Consider the following 16,908-nt stretch of genomic DNA (forward strand, 5'->3'; position numbering starts at 1 on the left):
CTTGTCTCAGCTGGGAGTTAATCTCCCGGATGACGCGGTCATTGACAGAATCCTCCAGTCGCTTCCACCAAGCTACAAGAGCTTTGTGATGAACTACAATATGCAGGGGATGGAAAAGACCATTCCCGAGGTATATTCAATGCTAAAATCAGCGGAAGGGGAGATCAAAAAGGAACATCAAGTGTTGATGGTGAATAAAACCACTAAGTTCAAGAAGGGCAAGGGTAAGAAGAACTTCAAGAAGGACGGCAAGGGAATTGCCGCGCCCGGTAAGCCAGTTACCGGGAAGAAGTCAAAGAATGGACCCAAGCCTGAGACTGAGTGCTTTTATTGCAAGGGAAGTGGTCACTGGAAGCGAAACTGCCCCAAATATTTAGCTGACAAGAAGAAGGCCGGCAACACCCAAGGTATATGTGATATACAAGTAATTGATGTGTACCTTACCAGTACTCGTAGTAGCTCCTGGGTATTTGATACCGGTGCGGTTGCTCATATTTGTAACTCAAATCAGGAACTACGGAATAAACGGAGACTGGCAAAAGACGAGGTGACGATGCGCGTCGGGAATGGTTCCAAGGTCGATGTGATCGCCGTCGGCACGCTACCTCTGCATCTACCCACGGGATTAGTTATAAACCTCAATAATTGTTATTTAGTGCCAGCTTTGAGCATGAACATTGTATCTGGATCTCGTTTAATTCGAGATGGCTACTCATTTAAATCTGAGAATAATGGTTGTTCTATTTATTTGAGAGATATGTTTTATGGTCATGCCCCGCTGGTCAATGGTTTATTCTTGATGAATCTCGAACGTGATGCTACACATGTTCATAGTGTGAATACCAAAAGATGTAAAGTTGATAACGATAGTCCCACATACTTGTGGCACTGCCGCCTTGGTCACATTGGTGTCAAGCGCATGAAGAAGCTCCATGCAGATGGACTTTTGGAGTCTCTTGATTACGAATCATTTGACACGTGCGAACCATGCCTCATGGGTAAGATGACCAAGACTCCGTTCTCCGGAACAATGGAGCGAGCAACCAACTTATTGGAAATCATACATACCGATGTGTGCGGTCCAATGAGTGTTGAGGCTCGCGGAGGATATCGTTATGTTCTCACTCTCACTGATGATTTAAGTAGATATGGGTATGTCTACCTAATGAAACACAAGTCTGAAACCTTTGAAAAGTTCAAGGAATTTCAGAGTGAAGTCGAGAATCAACGTGACAGGAAAATAAAATTCTTACGATCAGATCGTGGTGGAGAATATTTAAGTCACGAATTTGGTACACACTTAAGGAAATGTGGAATAGTTTCACAACTCACGCCGCCTGGAACACCTCAGAGAAATGGTGTGTCCGAACGTCGTAATCGCACTCTATTGGATATGGTGCGATCTATGATGTCTCTTACCGATTTACCGCTCTCATTTTGGGGTTATGCTTTAGAGACTGCCGCATTCACTTTAAATAGGGCACCGTCTAAATCCGTTGAGACGACACCGTATGAATTATGGTTTGGGAAGAAACCTAAGCTGTCGTTTCTAAAAGTTTGGGGATGCGATGCTTATGTCAAGAAACTTCAACCTGAAAAGCTCGAACCCAAATCGGAAAAATGCGTCTTCATAGGATACCCTAAGGAAACTATTGGGTATACCTTTTACCTCAGATCCGAAGGCAAGATCTTCGTTGCCAAGAACGGGTCCTTTCTAGAGAAGGAGTTTCTCTCGAAAGAATTGAGTGGGAGGAAAGTGGAACTTGATGAGGTGATAGTCACCCCTTCCGAACCGGAAAGTAGCGCAGCGCGGGAAAATGTTCCTGTGGTGCCTACACCGACTGGGGAGGAAGTTAATGATGATGATCATGAAGCTTCAGATCAAGTTACTGAACTTCGTAGGTCCACAAGGACACGTTCCGCACCAGAGTGGTACGGCAACCCTGTCCTGGAAATCATGTTGTTAGACAACGGTGAACCTTCGAACTATGAAGAAGCGATGGCGGGCCCGGATTCCGACAAATGGCTAGAAGCCATGAAATCCGAGATAGAATCCATGTATGAAAACAAAGTATGGACTTTGACTGACTTGCCCGATGAGCGGCGAGCCATAGAAAACAAATGGATCTTTAAGAAGAAGACGGACGCAGATGGTAATGTGACCATCTACAAAGCTCGACTTGTCGCTAAGGGTTATCGACAAGTTCAAGGGGTTGACTACGATGAGACTTTCTCACCCGTAGCGAAGCTGAAGTCCGTCCGAATCATGTTAGCAATTGCCGCATACTATGATTATGAGATATGGCAGATGGACGTCAAAACGGCATTCCTTAACGGCTTCCTTAAGGAAGAGTTGTATATGATGCAGCCGGAAGGTTTTGTCGATCCTAAGAATGCAAACAAAGTATGCAAGCTCCAGCGCTCAATCTATGGGCTGGTGCAAGCATCTCGGAGTTGGAACATTCGCTTTGATGAGATGATCAAAGCGTTTGGGTTTACACAGACTTATGGAGAAGCCTGTGTTTACAAGAAAGTGAGTGGGAGCTCTGTAGCATTTCTCATATTATATGTGGATGACATATTATTGATGGGAAATGATATAGAATTCTTGGAAAGTATAAAGGCCTATTTGAATAAGTGTTTTTCAATGAAGGACCTTGGAGAAGCTGCTTATATATTAGGCATCAAAATCTATAGAGATAGATCAAGACGCCTCATTGGTCTTTCACAGAGTACATACCTTGACAAGATATTGAAGAAGTTCAGTATGGATCAGTCCAAGAAGGGGTTCTTGCCTGTATTGCAAGGTGTGCAATTGAGCACGGCTCAATGCCCGACCACGGCAGAAGATATAGAACAGATGAGTGTCATCCCCTATGCCTCGGCCATAGGGTCTATTATGTATGCCATGCTGTGTACCAGACCTGATGTAAACCTTGCCGTAAGTTTGGTAGGAAGGTACCAAAGTAATCCCGGCAAGGAACACTGGACAGCGGTCAAGAATATCCTGAAGTACCTGAAAAGGACTAAGGATATGTTTCTCATTTATGGAGGTGACGAAGAGCTCGTCGTAAAGGGTTACGTCGACGCTAGCTTCGACACAGATCTGGATGACTCGAAGTCACAGACCGGATACGTGTATATATTGAATAGAGGAGCAGTAAGCTGGTGCAGTTGCAAGCAAAGCGTCGTGGCGGGATCTACATGTGAAGCGGAGTACATGGCAGCCTCGGAGGCAGCACAGGAAGCAGTCTGGATGAAGGAGTTCATTACCGACCTAGGGGTGATTCCCAATGCGTCGGGCCCAATGACTCTCTTTTGTGACAACACTGGAGCTATTGCCCTTGCGAAGGAGCCCAGGTTTCACAGGAAGACCAGACATATCAAGCGTCGCTTCAACTCCATTCGTGAAAGTGTTCAAAATGGAGACATAGATATTTGTAAAGTGCACACGGACCTGAATGTAGCAGATCCGTTGACTAAACCTCTCCCTAGGGCAAAACATGATCAACACCAGGACGCAATGGGTGTTCGATTCATCACAATGTAACTAGATTATTGACTCTAGTGCAAGTGGGAGACTGTTGGAAATATGCCCTAGAGGCAATAATAAATGGTTATTATTATATTTCTGTGTTCATGATAATAGTCTATTATTCGTGCTATAATTGTATTGTCCGGAAATCATAATACATGTGTGAATACATAGACCACAACCTGTCCCTAGTAAGCCCCTAGTTGACTAGCTCGTTGATCAACAGATAGTCATGGTTTCCTGACTATGGACATTGGATGTCATTGATAACGGGATCACATCATTAGGAGAATGATGTGATGGACAAGACCCAACTTAAGCATAGCATAAAAGATCGTGTAGTTTCGTTTGCTAGAGCTTTTCCAATGTCAAGTATCTTTTCCTTAGACCATGAGATCGTGCAACTCCCGGATACCGTATGAGTGCTTTGGGTGTGCCAAACGTCACAACGTAACTGGGTGACTATAAAGGTGCATTACGGGTATCTCCGAAAGTGTCTGTTGGGTTGGCACGGATCGAGACTGGGATTTGTCACTCCGTGTAAACGGAGAGGTATCTCTGGGCCCACTCGGTAATGCATCATCATAATGAGCTCAATGTGACTAAGGCGTTAGTCACGGGATCATGCATTGCGGTACGAGTAAAGAGACTTGCCGGTAACGAGATTGAACTAGGTATTGGGATACCGACGATCGAATCTCGGGCAAGTAACATACCGATTGACAAAGGGAATTGCATACGGATTGATTGAATCCTCGACACCGTGGTTCACCCGATGATATCATCGTGGAACATGTGGGAGCCAACATGGGTATCCAGATCCCGCTGTTGGTTATTGACCGGAGAGGCGTCTCGGTCATGTCTGCATGTCTCCCGAACCCGTAGGGTCTACACACTTAAGGTCCGGTGACGCTAGGGTTGTAGAGATATATGTATGCGGAAACCCGAAAGTTGTTCGGTGTCCCGGATGAGATCCCGGACGTCACGAGAGGTTCCGGAATGGTCCGGAGGTAAAGATTTATATATGGGAAGTCTTATTTTGGTCGCCGGAAAAGTTTCGCGCTTTATCGGTATTGTACCGGGAGTGCCGAAAGGGGTCCGGGGGTCCACCAAGGGGGTCCACCAGCCCCGGGGGGGCCACATGGGCTGTAAGGGGTGCACCTTGGCCTATATGGGCCAAGGGCACCAGCCCCAAGAGGCCCATGCGCAAGAGATAAGAAAGAAGGGAGAGTCCTAAAGGGGGAAGGCACCTCCGAGGTGCCTTGGGGAAGAAGGACTCCCCCCCTGGCCGCACCCTTCCTTGAAGGAAGGGGCAAGGCTGCGCCCCCCCCTCTCCCTTGGCCCTATATATAGTGGGGGGAAGGGAGGGCAGCAACATCTAAGCCTTGGGCGCCTCCCTCCTCCCCTGCAACACCTCTCTCTCTCTCGCAGAAGCTCGGCGAAGCCCTGCCGGAGACCCGCTACATCCACCACCACGCCGTCGTGCTGTTGGATCTCCATCAACCTCTCCTTCCCCCTTGCTGGATCAAGAAGGAGGAGACGTTGCTGCACCGTACGTGTGTTGAACGCGGAGGCGCCGTCCGTTCGGCACTCGGTCATCGGTGATTTGGATCACGGCGAGTACGACTCCGTCATCCACGTTCATTGGAACGCTTCCGCTCGCGATCTACAAGGGTATGTAGATCCACTCCTTTCCCCTCGTTGCTAGTAGACTCCATAGATGCATCTTGGTGAGCGTAGGAAAATTTTAAATTATGCTACGATTCCCAACAGATAGATCGAACGGAAAGAATAGCTTCGTGTTATTTTACTACGGACTCTTGAATAGATAGATCAGAAAGGATAACTTTGAGGTGGTTTCGTACCCTACCATAATCTCTTCGTTTGTTTTCCGCTATTAGTGACTTTGGTGTGACTCTTTGTTGCATGTTGAGGGATAGTTATATGATCCAATTATGTTATTATTGTTGAGAGAACTTGCACTAGTGAAAGTATGAACCCTAGGCCTTGTTTCCTAGCATTGCAATACCGTTTGTGCTCACTTTTATCATTAGTCACCTTGCTGTTTTTATATTTTCAGATTACAAAAACCTATATCTACCATCCATATTGCACTTGTATCACCATCTCTTCGCTGAACTAGTGCACCTATACAATTTACCATTGTATTGGGTGTGTTGGGGACACAAGAGACTCTTTGTTATTTGGTTGCAGGGTTGTTTGAGAGAGACCATCTTCATCCTAAGCCTCCCACGGATTGATAAACCTTAGGTCATCCACTTGAGGGAAATTTCCTACTGTCCTACAAACCTCTGCACTTGGAGGCCCAACAACGTCTACAAGAAGTAGGTTGTGTAGTAGACATCAAGCTCTTTTCTGGCGCCGTTGCCGGGGAGGTGAGTGCTTGAAGGTATATCTTTAGATCTTGCAATCGAATCTTTTAGTTTCTTGTTTTATCACTAGTTTAGTTTATAAAAGAAAACTACAAAAAAATGGAATTAAGGGTGCCTCATATGCTTCATCTTTTTAATGTCTTTCGTGAAAATGATGGGAAGGAAAATTGTGCTCAAGTACTAGAAGAAGAATTACATAGAATGCTTGGCATAAAATATGTGAATGATGAGCATGATTGCAATGTTGTTAGTATGAATTCTTTGAATACCCATGATGCTAATTATATGCAAAGCCACAAGCTTGGGGATGCTATGTTTGATGAAGATGATATGTTTAGTCCCCCAAGTTTTGATGAGCAAATTTATTATGATGAAAGCATGCCTCCTATTTATGATGATTATTGCGATGACACGTATGCTATAAAGAATAAAGATAACCATGAAACTTATCATCATGATTTTAATTTTCAATTGGATTATGCTTTACATGATAGTTATTTTGTTGAGTTTGCTCCCACTACTATTGATGAGAATAAATTTGCTTATGTGGAGAGTAATAAAAATTCTATGCTAGTAGATCATGAAAAGAATGTTTTATGTGCTGGTTATATGGTTGAATTCATTCATGATGCTACTGAAAATTATTATGAGAGAGGATCATATGCTTCTACATATTGCAATAATATCAAGTTTCCTCTCTATGTGCTTAAAATCTTGAAGTTATGCTTGTTTTACCTTCCTATGCAAGTTGATTCTTGTTGCCATGAGTTGTTTGCTCACAAAATCCCTATGCATAGGAAGTGGGTTAGAATTAAATGTGCTAGTAATATTCTTCATGATGCTCTCTTTATGTTTTAATTCTTATCTTTTATGTGAGCATCGTTGAAATCATCCTGCCTAGCTAGGGGCATTAAACGTAAGCGCTTGTTGGGAGGCAACCCAATTTTACTTTTTGCTCCTTGATTTTTGTTCCTGTTTAGTAATAAATAAATCATCTAGCCTTTGGTTACATGTGGTTTTATGTTTTAATTAGTGTTTGTGCCAAGTAGGACCTATAGGATCTTCTTGGATGATAATTATTTGATCTTGCTGAAAAGGACAGAAACTTTTTGCTCACGAAAACAATTGTTAAAAATCACCAGAAAGTGATAAAATACTGATTCCAATTGCAGTAGATCAATAATCAAATTATCTAGGTCTTCCTGTTTTGTCAGATTTTTCTGAGTTCCAGAAGTTTGCGTTTGATGCAGATTACTACAGACTGTTCTGTTTTTTGACAGATTCTGTTTTCTATGTGTTGTTTGCTTATTTTGATGAATCTATGAGTAGTATCGGAGGGTATGAACCATAGATAAGTTGGAATACAGTAGATATTACACCAATATGAATTTAGAATGAGTTCACAACAGTACCTAAGTGGTGATTTATTTTCTTATACTAACGGAGCTTACGAGTTTTTTGTTAAGTTTTGTGTTGTGAAGTTTTCAAGTTTCGGGTAAAGATTCGATGGACTATGGAATAAGGAGTGGCAAGAGACTAAGCTTGGGGATGCCCAAGGCACCCCAAGGTAATATTCAAGGACAACCAGAAGCCTAAGCTTGGGGATGCCCCGGATGGCATCCCCTCTTTCGTCTTCGTTCATCGGTAACTTTACTTGGAGCTATATTTTTATTCACCACATGATATGTGTTTTGCTTGGAGTGTAATTTTATTTTGCTAGTATTTGCTTGCTGTTATTTAGAATAATGTTTTGCATCTTTATTTTCAATAAAAATGTCAAGGATAGCCTTTACCATGCTTATTTTGCAAGTATACATGTTGTTGTTTCAAAACAAAAAGTTTACCGTTGTTGCAAAAATTCCCTAGAAAAGTCAGAATATGATAAAATGTTGAAACTTTTTGCATATTAAGCTCTGATAAATTTTCTACAGTATGGTAGAATTTCATAATGTTTGGAGTTAGGGAAGTATGATGAATCTTGCATTCTTTACAGGCTGTACTGTTTTGGCAGATTGCTGTTATGTTTGCATTGTTTGCATATGTTTGCTTGTTTAATGATTCTATTTGAGGATAGGAGTATTAAATATGCAGAGGCATTTAGTATGCAATGTTGAATAATAATTTTAGTGATTTGTTATAGTAGAAAATGATAAGGTTTTTGCATTGGTTTGTACTAACTTATCTCACGAGTTCTTGTTGAGTTTGGTGTGGATGAAGCTTTCGAGATTTAGGAAACCGTGATATAAAAGGAATTAAGGAGACGCAAAAGTTCAAGCTTGGGGATGCCCAAGGCACCCCAAGATAATATTTTAAGAAGTCTCAAGCATCCAAGCTTGGGGATGCCCCGGTAGGCATCCCACCTTTCTTCTTCAACAATTATCGGTTAGTATCGGTTGAGCCTAAGTTTTTGCTTCTTCACATGATGAGTGCTATCCTTGAAATGTCATTTTATTTTGTTTTGCTTGCTGTTTGAATAATATCCCAAGATCTGAAATTCTTAAATAAGAGAGAGTCTTCACAAAGCTACATAATTATTTAACTACTCGTTGATCTTCACTCATATCTTTTTGGAGTAGTTTGTCATTTACTCGTGTGCTTCACTTATATCCTATGAGTAAATGGTTGAATGATTTGAATGTCATAAATCTGAAATTATATATGTTTCATATGCCTTTCCCATGGGGAGTAATACCTTCACATATAAGAACTAGAGGTGGTAAAAAAATTGAGGGTTAGCGAACATTGTATTGGTCACTTGAACAATTCATGAAAGAATATTGAAGGAAGAGAGATTTCACATATAAATATACTATCTTGGACATCTTCTATGATTGTGATCCCCATTAATTATTTTCAAACTTGATCAAATTAGTTGAAGTTGGACAAGGAAGACAACTTAATGAGTTATGTTTGGGTATATTTGTATAAGTTATATTGTTATGGATAAACATGTGGTGCTTGCTATTTAGAATCCTTTGCTAGCCAAAATATCTGTACTAAGCAGGAATACTGCTTGTGCATCCAAAATCCTTGAACCAAGTTCCTTCCATGAGTGTCCACCATATCTACCTATATGCGGTATTTACCTGCCGTTCCAAGTAAATTTGCATGTGCCAAACTCTAAACCTTCAAATAATAATCTGTTTTGTATGCCCGAATCGCTCATGTAGCGACTAGGGGATGTCAGTATCTTCCATGCTAGGTGGGTTATTCTCACGATGAGTGGACTCCACTCATCATTCACGAGAAAATGGCTGGTAACTGGGATGCCCAGTCCTATGATCAAAAGATCAAAAACAAATTCGCAAATAATTTAAACAAACTCCCCCAGGATTGTTGAAAGTTGGACGGCACCCGTTGTTTCGGACAAGCCGTGGAGTGTGATTGTTGGTGGAGGGGGAGTAAAATCTTTACCTTTCTGTTTGGGAACCGCCTATAATGTATCTAGTATGGAAGATATTGGGAAATGTTGGTCGTTATGTTGACAATGAAAGCATACCTCTCAAAATTATTTTCATCTCTGTTTTAGCTTCAAGCTCTGGCACCTCTGCAATCCCTGCTTCCCTCTGCGAAGGGTCTATCTTTTACTTTTATGCAAGAGTCAGTAGTATTCCTTCTCATTCCAACCTACTTTTTAGTTGGCAAGCATCATGTGGTGGAGAAAGATCTAAGCATATATGGCCATTCAAATATATTTGATCATGAATTATTATTGTTGACAATTATCTATATGATAAATAAGTTGGGAGGCGAAACATTAAGCCCCTATCTTTCTCTGTGTTCGATGGATGCTATTTGTTCTAAAAATATGCTTTGAGTGGTAGCAATCATGTAAGACTATATGATAGTTGAGTATGTGGGATTTGCTAAATCAAACCTCTTACATAGACCCTTCCTGAAAATAAGATGAATTGCAATTGTTTGATGACTGAGAATGCGGTTTGTTAGTTTTCAAGAAAGTTTATGATCTATACTTTAACATGTGAATAGCTTGTTACTTGATCATGAGAAACTTTATGATATGAGCTAGTGTTATGACATATAATGATGCTAGAAAAGGTGATTGAAATTATCATTGATCAAACTTGTGCACCTGCTAGAATTGACACTTCATAAATTATTTCTTTTATCATTTTGCTAATCGAGGATGAGCAGGAATTAAGCTTGGGGATGCTGATACGTCTCCAACGTATCTATAATTTATGAAGTATTCATGCTATTATATTATCCTTCTAGGATGTTTTATATGCATTTATATGCTATTTTATATGATTTTTGGGACTAACATATTAACCTAGAGCCCAGTGCCAGTTTCTATTTTTTTCCTTCTTTTTCAGTTTTACAGAAAAGGAATACCAAATGGAGTCCAATGGACGTGCCAATTTTAGATAATCTTTTCTGGACCAAAAGAAGCCCCCGGAGTAAAAGAGTTGGGCCAGGAGAGTCCCGGGCTGCCCACGAGGGTGGGGGCGCGCCCACCCCCCTGGGCGTGGGCCCCTGCCTCGTGGACAACTCGGAGACCCCCCTGACGTGAGACCTACGCCAAAAAATCCTATAAATACTGAAACCTCCAGAAAACATAATAGATCGGGAGTTCCGCCGCCGCAAGCCTCTGTAGCCACCAAAAACCAATCGGGGCCCTGTTCCGGCACCCTGCCGGAGGGGGGAACCCTCACCGGTGGCCATCTTCATCATCCCGGCGCTCTCCATGACGAGGAGGGAGCAGTTCACCCTCGGGGCTGAGGGTATGTACCAGTAGCTATGTGTTTGATCTCTCTCTCTCTCTCGTGTTCTTGAGGTGGTACAATCTTGATGTATCACGAGCTTTGCTATTATAGTTGGATCTTATGATGCTTCTCCCCTCTACTCTCTTGTAATGGATTGAGTTTTCCCTTTGAAGTTATCTTATCAGATTGAGTCTTTAAGGGTTGGAGAACACTTGATGTATGTCTTGCCGTGCTTATCTGTGGTGACAATGGGATATCACGTGATCCACTTGATGTATGTTTTGGTGATCAACTTGCGGGTTCCGCCCATGAACCTATGCATAGGGGTTGGCACACGTTTTCGTCTTGACTCTTCGGTAGAAACTTTGGGGCACTCTTTGAAGTTCTTTGAGTTGGTTGAATAGATGAATCTGAGATTGTGTGATGCATATCGTATAATCATACCCACGGATACTTGAGGTGACATTGGAGTATCTAGGTGACATTAGGGTTTTGGTTGATTTGTGTCTTAAGGTGTTATTCTAGTACGAACTCTATGATAGATCGAACGGAAAGAATAGCTTCGTGTTATTTTACTACGGACTCTTGAATAGATAGATCAGAAAGGATAACTTTGAGGTGGTTTCGTACCCTACCATAATCTCTTCATTTGTTCTCCGCTATTAGTGACTTTGGTGTGACTCTTTGTTGCATGTTGAGGGATAGTTATATGATCCAATTATGTTATTATTGTTGAGAGAACTTGCACTAGTGAAAGTATGAACCCTAGGCCTTGTTTCCTAGCATTGCAATACCGTTTGTGCTCACTTTTATCATTAGTCACCTTGCTGTTTTTATATTTTCAGATTACAAAAACCTATATCTACCATCCATATTGCACTTGTATCACCATCTCTTCGCTGAACTAGTGCACCTATACAATTTACCATTGTATTGGGTGTGTTGGGGACACAAGAGACTCTTTGTTATTTGGTTGCAGGGTTGTTTGAGAGAGACCATCTTCATCCTACGCCTCCCACGGATTGATAAACCTTAGGTCATCCACTTGAGGGAAATTTGCTACTGTCCTACAAACCTCTGCACTTGGAGGCCCAACAACGTCTACAAGAAGTAGGTTGTGTAGTAGACATCAGGCCCATACGAGACCATTTGTAACTCTTGGCCCATTAACGGCCCGTCGTAAATCTAGCCCGCAATGAACAGTGTACCCCTTTATACCCATTAACGGCCCATTATTCCATTGCGCCATTTCCAACCCGTGTTATCTTTCGGCCTTCTCAGGGCCCATTTATTCTTGGGCTCATTTCCAGCATTCAGTTACTTACGGCCCGTCATTGGCCTTTTCTGCCTATGGGCCAAATTCAGCCCGCGGTTACAATCGGCCCGTTTGCGGCTTGTTACTCCGTTGGGCCATTTTCATAACGTCATCAAATACGGCTGATTAACGACGGCCTGTTATTGTCGGCCCATGAACGGAAGATTCCAAATCTAGCCCGTTTACAGCCCATAATGCGGTCTGTTATTGGCCCATGTTTGGCCTATCGATCATACGGCACGTAGAAGGCCCATTGATGCTACGGCCCGTAGAAGGCCCATTCTTTCTACGGCCCTAAGAAGGCCCATTGTTTCTACGGCCCGTAGGAGGCCCATGGTAACTACAGTAAATATGTAGCCCATGGTTATTGTAGCCTAGTTTTAAAAAATAGGTTATTGCGGCCACTAGCAAACCGCGGAAAAAGAACAGCACTGACTACAAGCAAACAAATAAACAAGACAACAAGGAAATAAATAAGCAAGGAACTTACGCTAGGCTATCACGGCTATTACACATATTACATCCACTGGGCATCAAAGTTCGCCACCAGTGCAAATATAGGGAACAAAGCAGCATATCATATACACTGGTTGTCAAAGTTGGCGACCAGTGCAAATAAACGCCGCAGCAAAACAAGTCCAGAACTGAAACCACTTCAGAAGATCTCAAGAAACAATATCCTGGGTACTCATAATGCTGGCAAGATGCTTAGCAAGCTTATTAACTTTCTCTTGTTTGGCGCTTAAATCCTCCAGCGCTTGCTGTTGCACCAGAAAGTATGCATCTGAATTCTGCAGGGACTTCCTCAGTCCTTCAGCTTCCTGTCGCAGCACATATGATCGATGTCTTTCAACTTGAAGTTGAGACTCAAGAAGACGAACTGATTCAGGCAGCGAATTTGAACAGCTTGTGCCAGCAGTAGTGGCGAGTAACTCGAACACTACATCAAGACAAGACTTTTGGGTTCTCTCGCTGTCGTCAAGGTAGTTTTTATCAGCTTTCTTGGAGACCAACAGGGATGTCTCACTATCTTGAACCTTATCTACATTACTTCCTCTACCATTGCATAATGGGGTATTGTTCTCCAATATTTTGTCCGCATTCTAAAAGAGAAACAAGCAGACACATCACAGGTTTACCATGTTGTATATGAAACTCATTTTGGTAAATCAGTTCAGTAGTAAAGTGCACAGGATAACAACATGAAACAAACATATATCTATGTACCATGGTCACTTTATGGTCTATATCATTCTAGTTTTTGTTGCCAAATCAAGATAGACACAGTTCAAATAATATTTGTTCAAGACAAAGCAGAATAGACAGAATATAAGTGTGGGAAACTATAGAGCAATAACAACACATGTAATGTGCATGACATGAGAACATAACTGTTTCTTCAATTGAAACTGAAATCAACATAGAGCAAGTTACAACACCAAACCAGTTAAAGAAACAGGTTTAAAAATACATGTTGCGCCATTGGAGTTTCAATTCCATCCTTCAAATTTGAAAATAGTTGGTCTGAGTAAATACAGTGATGCAAGAGCAAAGGAGTATGAACCATAGCTACAGAACCTGACCTGAGAACAATTCTTCTTCTCCTTTAAGCATTGAGTTGGGATTCGAAGTGGTGGTCCTCGTGCTTTGGGCACTGAAGTTCCCTTACTAACTGCTCGTGTTTGGGTGCTCTGTGGTGGAAACGGTGTTGTGTCAACTGGAATTGGGTTACTATCTGCTGGGGTTGGGGTTAGAAGGGGTGTAGCCGGTTCTCTGTCCAATTGGGTAGGGGTACAGTCTGTGAGAGTCTGGGTTATGTGTGGTGGGGCTGGTTCTTGGGCAAGTACAACCGTGGTTCTATCTGCATCAACTGGTAGCACTATCTTTTCTGAAGACCGTGTTGTTACTCCCTTAGATACTGCCATCACCCTCTCCAATTCAAATGGCTGATAAACAAGAAAAGTAATTGAATGTACAGACATTGTATGATAGACAGGTGCAATGGATAGTGGGGAATTAAAGAGGGCATGAAATAATTCACATTTATGTTGTCTAACCAAACAGGATAGCATGACACAATTTCACATATATGATGGCTAACTAAACAGGATAGCATGACACAATTTCACATTATGATGGCTAACTAAAAAAGATGGAAAGACATAGTTCAAAATATGATGACTATGTACACAGGATGACATGATATAACTATATAATGTGTTTATTAAATAGGTTGGCATGCCATAATTCACATACATGCTGCCTATGGAAACATGATAGCATGATATAATTCCCGGATAGAATGACATAATTCAAAATATGATGACTGTAAACACTAAACAGGATGAGATGATATAACTATATGATGTCTTTATTAAATGGGTTGCCATGCCATAATTCAGATAGATGTTGTGTATGTAAACATGATGGCATGATATAATTCAAATATATGATTTATATAGTAAGCAAGTAAGCAGATGGCAATCCATATATGATGTAAAAACTAAGTAATGCAAGACAACATGCATGACATGGGTAATATAACCTTGCCAAGTTTGAGCATAGACCTCAGGGGGGAAATAGGACTGGTCATCAGTCTCTGAATCATCCTCTGAGGAGCTCTCTGTATCCAGCAAGATGTCTGCTTCAGCAGGTAGCATTGTCTGCTCCGAATACCTTGTTTTCACTCCAGATACTTCCATCACCGCTTCAAATGGCTGATGCACAGGAAGAGTAGTTGAATATACAAACATTATCGACAAATGGAACACGTAATACAAAAAAATGATAGCATGATATAATTCACATGCATGATGATTGGCTCAACAGCATGGCATTGCATAATTCACATATATAATGCCTTTGCAACAAGATAGCATTGCATAATTCACATATATAATGTCTTTCACCAAGATGGCAATGCATAATTCACATATATGGTAATTAGACACTAAACAGGTGGCATTCACACAAAGCATGTCTAAACTAATCAAATGACATAGCAATACAAGACACCATGCGCACGATATGAGCAACATAACCCTGCCAACTTAGAGCATACACCTCGGGGGGAATAGGACTAGTCATCTGTCTCTGAATCCTCCTCTGAGGAGCTATCTATAACCAGCGAGATATGCGCTTTGTCAGATAGCATAGTCTGCTCTGAAGACCTTGTTTTCACTCCAGAAGTTTCCATCATCGTGTCAAATGGCTGATGCACACGAAGAGTAGTTGAATGTACTAACATTGTTGACAAATGTAATACGCAACAAAAAAATGATGGTCTGATATAATTCACATATAAGATGACTGGCTAAGCAGGATGGCATTGCAAAATTCACACGTATGATGCCTGGCTAAACAAGATGGAGTTGCATAATTCACATAAACGATGAATAAACTAAACAGATGGCATTCACACAAAGCATGTCTAAACTAAGCAGTTGACATATTTGATGTATAAAGTAAGCAATGCAAGGCACCATATGCATGATATAACCAACATCGGCATGCCAAGTTAGAGCGAAGACCTCAGGGGGTAAATAGGAGTGGTCTTCTCCTTCTGAATCCCCCTCAGAACAGATATCTTCCTCTCGATTACAATCCGAAATGGGTGGAGGGGGGCTGCCTTTGCGCCTACCATGGAGCGACGTCTGCATGAAATTTTATTACCACGCAAGGCCCGTCTCTTTTGCTCTACATGTTCAGTTCCATTGTGTACAATAACTGACATGCATAGGAATAAAACATAGTGAGATTATGTAAGGAGTGCATGCAGAAATCCAGAGTGATGGTAGCAACCTGCGGATAGACCAAAAACCAATGATAGCAGGCAGATAATGGCTTCAGTTAAAAAATACAGATAATGGCTTCTTTACTGTTTTTTTCCCAGCCAACATGAAACTCATACTAGACACCAGAGATTAACCAGACAGTAGATAGATACTATTGATTGCGGCCCCGATATGTACCCCACAACCATTTAAAAACTCAAGTTTGACCATTAGTTTGGAGCTGACTCAGAGTCTAATCGGTGAACAGAACGATAAACTAGCATGTAATATTAAGGGATGCATAACGTAAGCAGACACGAAAGAGTGCGACCTCTCTTGCGGACCCGTGTAGTCCTCGAGGTCATCTACTCGGTTGATGATGGTAATGCAGCTGTCATGGCTGCCGGCGGCGGGGAAGAAGATCTGAGGCGGCGAAAGACAGTCTGGAGGCCGGATCACTGCTGTGCTGGACCCTTCTGTCATTGGAGCAGCTGAGCTTGGGTGGACGATGGTGCAGCAGGAGCGGGACAAACCACACAAGGTTTTCTTTGACAACTATCTGTAAGAGAAGTAATTCTGTAAGGGCTCGTTTGAATTGGAGGATTCTAACAACGCAGGGATAGGAAATACATAGTAATAGGATAGGAATGCACGTGCAAAATAGAGAATTTAAAAACACAGGATTTCTGCCAATCTGGGTGTTTGGTTCACAAGAATTGGAAGATCACAAGATGCAAAGAAGCATGGTGAGATTAAGTCAAACCACAAGAAAATGTACGGTTATAATGCTATTATGCTACTATCTCTTAGTCTTGTGCTTCATGAATAGGAATTTGAAAAGGAGGACAGGTGGAAATTAAAATCCGTACAGTTTTTCTTTCAAGGAGACACTAAAGGAACAAATCCTACAGTTTTCCTTTGCTCCATTCCTTTAAACCAAATTCATGAATAGTAGTACCATAGGAAAATTTCCAATTCCTATGTTTTGCCTTCACTTTTCCTTTCAAGCACTAGCAATTCTAGTAGGCAGGCTTGAGCAAGGAAAAGCTACACTCAAAAAATGTTTTCGTGCTACTTGCCTACTTCTACTACTTTGGACCCAGGCCACTGCCCTACTAGCTCAACTCCCAGGCCCATCGACAAATGCACAGCTCAAACACGCAGA

The sequence above is a fragment of the Aegilops tauschii genome, chromosome 4 (genome assembly GCF_002575655.3).
Source record: "Aegilops tauschii subsp. strangulata cultivar AL8/78 chromosome 4, Aet v6.0, whole genome shotgun sequence".
Classification (NCBI taxonomy): domain Eukaryota; kingdom Viridiplantae; phylum Streptophyta; class Magnoliopsida; order Poales; family Poaceae; genus Aegilops; species Aegilops tauschii.